The sequence below is a fragment of the Myotis daubentonii genome, chromosome 2 (genome assembly GCF_963259705.1).
Source record: "Myotis daubentonii chromosome 2, mMyoDau2.1, whole genome shotgun sequence".
In the NCBI taxonomy this organism is placed as follows: Eukaryota; Metazoa; Chordata; class Mammalia; order Chiroptera; family Vespertilionidae; genus Myotis; species Myotis daubentonii.
Window position 1 is genome coordinate 39,693,853 of NC_081841.1, and position 3,669 is coordinate 39,697,521.

Sequence of the window (3,669 nt, forward strand, 5' to 3'; positions counted from 1 at the left end):
TTATTACATACTGGTGTTGTCCTTTTTTTAAAATATATATTTTATTGATTTTTTACAGAAAGGAAAGGAGAGGGATAGAGAGTTAGAAACATCGATGAGAGAGAAACATCGATCAGCTGCCTCCTGCACACTCCCCACTGGGGATGTGCCCACAACCATGGTACATGCCCTTGACCAGAATCGAACCTGGGACCCTTGAGTCCACAGGCCGATGCTCTATCCACTGAGCTAAACCGGTTAGGGCTACTGGTGTTGTCTTAAAGGTTGAATAAGACTCATATCAAATATATGTGGAAGCCATTTTTTAAAATTCTTTATTGTTTAAAGTATTGCATATGTCTCCTTTTTCTCCCATTGACCTCTCCCTGGCCACCCCCACCCCCAGCTCATGCCCTCACTGCCCCCCTCAGTGTCTGTGTCCATTGGTTATGCTTATATGCTTGCATACAAGTTAGGTGGATGCCATTTTTAAACTTTAAATATATTATTTTATTGTTGATACTATTATCATTCCTTCTTACCTTGAGTCTTTATGTTCTTGGCAAAAGCTCAGATAGGCTTTAAAGCTTTTTTTAAAAAAATTTTTTACCAGAGGATAGGCTTTTATTGATTTTGAGAGAGAGAGAGAAAAGGAGAGAGAGATGGAGAGAAACAAAGAGAGAAATGTTGATGTGAGAAACATCAATTGGGAGACCTGTACATGCCCCAATCTGGGATCAAACTGCAGCCTAGGTATCTGCCCTGACCGGAAATCAAACCCACAACCTTTTGGTGCATGGGATGATGCTCCAACCACCTGAGCCATCTGGCCAGGGGTAGGCTTTAAATATTTTTCCAAGCTGCTTTCACTTTATTTTTCTATTTATACACTAGAGGCCCGGTGCATGAAGTCATACACGGGTGGGGTCTGGCTGGCCCTCCGCAATAGGGGTAGGGTGGGCAGATCAGGGAGGGGTGGGGGGAGGAGCTGTGGGCAGTTGGCCGGCCTGCCCCCTGGTCGAACTCCCAGTTGAACTCTCGGTGGAGGGGACAATTTGCATATTAGTCTTTTATTATATAGGATTCTCCTGCTCCCAGATTTGGAAGCAGACCATGACGTAAGCTTGGCAGCCCTGCTCAGATCCTTTACTGGATTCTATCTGTTTCCTTTTCCCCATCCCCCACCCACCCCAACTCAGGCTCCCTGTCCGGTTGTTCTGGGGGTAAGAGAACAGAGCAGAGAGAGAAGACTGAGCTGAGCCTCCCCACCCCTGCCCCCAGCTATGAGAGCGCAGGCCTGGATAGAAAGGACCAAGGTTCCAGTGAGGGACAAGGGCCTCTTTCCAAGGCACAGAGGCTACCTCAGCGTGGCCACTGATTTGTTCAGATCTGGACAGCGTGCTGGCCTGGAGCTGGGGGGTGCAGTGCCTCCAACTGACTGAGGAGGAAAGGGATATGAGGGCACTGCCAGGGCTGCAGTCAGTCATCACCGAGGCCAGCAGCTGCCACCATGCTAAAGAGCACCCGGGGCTTTGCGGGATGCAGAGCTGGTTCTGTACGGCCAGGGCCACGCTGTCACCCTTCTGGAACACCATGCCACAAGGCCTTCCCCGAACATCACAGCCCACAGCACTCGCCTGGGGACGGCAGGGCCCGAGCCTGGCGGGAGCCCTCCACATGGCTGCGTGCCTGATTCATGGGACCCGAGTCCACTAAAACCGGCTGCCCCTCATCTCCAAGCAGGGTGGTGTATTGGAGGGCCTCAGGTTGCTGTGGGCATAACCCTGGGCATGACTGGCTTCAAGGCCTCTGCCGACACCCAGCAGCAGCTGAAGGGTTTGATCTTCAGTCAGGAAGTTGCCTTTGTCTCTCAGCCTTCCTATCTCACTCCACAGCGTACCCCTCTCGGTTGCAGACTCCATCCATCCCAGGCCTCGGCCAGGGGGGTGCAGGAGGCAACCAATCGCTGTGTCTCTCTCACGCCGATGTTTCTCTCTGCATCTCTAGAATTTTTGTCAATCTGGGTTTTTCTCAATGTTTCTTCAGGTTTAGATTCCATCTTTTTAGGCAGGAAAATACATACCTGATATTGTATCAGTATTAGAAACTCAAGGTTGGTTGAATCATAAAAAGAGTAATTCGCTAATTTCTTAAAGGAAGATTATGTCAAGTCAGAAGCTATGGTGGGTCTGAAATGTTAGCCTACGTGCACGGAGCTAGGTAGGTAGGTAGGTAGGTAGGTAGGTAGGTGGGTAGGTGGGTAGGTTGCAGAAGCATCAGGTGTGCATGAGTAGTCAGAGCTTTCATTATTCACAGCGAAGACACCAGGCAGTTACATTGCTGCCTTGTCCATCAGGGGGGCAAGCCTACATGCAAGGGGATCACACTGCAGGAGAGGGACCCTAAAATGTGGCCCTGACGTTCAGATAGGGAGGGGTAACCATTCCTCTTTCCCTGGAAGGAGGAAGAGAAGTTTTTGCCCCTAAAGTACCCTCGTCTTCTTGAGGAGCAGAGGCAAAGAAGCTTGGAGTCTTCCCTTTTGGGAGCTAAATTACTGGTATTTTTTTAATCTAAATGGTCTAAATTGTCTCTAGAAGATAAAAACAGCCTCTTTGGATCACAACCAGGGCTTCCTCCTCGTTTGATGTGCATGCACCTAAGGAGCCAGTCCTCTCAACCCTCTGGGCTCTGCCTGGGGAGGAGGGAAAGCAGCCCCAGTCCTGGAATGGAAGGCAGTGATTCCAGGTAAGATAGAGACGTTTTATTGCCCTGTAAGTGCTAGTCAATGGCTCCACCGGAGCAGATGCTCCTGGGGGGAATGCAAGGAAATGTCCTCCTTTCTCCAGCCCACCAACGCCCGGCCCCACAGGCTGAGGCTCTGCAGGAACACAGAAATGCAGGGAACAGGGGTTTCCCCACAGACTACAGGGCACACTTTCAGAACGGGTACAGTTTGTCTTTAGGAGCATGTGGACATCCTGGCTGCACTCTTCCCTTCCATGTAGGGCATCTTATCTTTGACCTGTGGTGCTCTTGTGGCCCTGTCCCCTGTCACTTTAACTGTGGAGTATGGGCCTCTTCCCCAAATGCTCTACGGTACGTTACTTTTGTCCCATATCTTCACATTTAAAAGACACATTTAGGATAGCGACTCTTCGCTAGTTGCTAGAAGGAAAGCAAACTCACTCAACATAGCCATTAATGAATGATGTGCTCTTGATATTGCGGGAGATTCTTTCCCCTCCAAGAGTGGCAATCCTTATCACATGGAGGTGGAGGAATTGAAAAAATGAAATAGGATCAATTTTGTGAAAGCACATTCATCATTTGTCAGTTACCACATACATGAATGTCAGCTTGTAAAATAGTGATTACTAATACTGCCACACTGAGGCCTGGGTACACAAAGACACTATTTTAATTCACGGCCTGTGTTGACTTTCCCCGTTCCAGTGCACAGGACTCCATTTTCCTGCTTCCTGTCTCACGGCCACAGGCGCCTGCGGCTGCACCTACACACTCCTGTTCCCATATATTCCTGGCAGAAAGAAGGCTGCGAAGTAAAGGGGGAAGAGGGCAAAGTAAGGGTTGTCTTTTTTTTCAGAAAGGGGCATTTTCCTCAGAAACTATTAGCTTCATCTTATTACATTCAATGGGTCACATGACCAGCCGGATGCCAGGGAGGATGGG

General features: G+C 49.3%; 1 pseudogene; it reads right to left on the reverse strand.

The window, feature by feature from the left end:
• Nucleotides 1–1,362: 1,362 nt before the first annotated feature.
• LOC132226519 (serine/threonine-protein kinase 16-like) lies at nt 1,363–1,901 on the reverse strand (annotated as a pseudogene).
• Between the last annotated feature and the right edge of the window lie 1,768 nt (nt 1,902–3,669).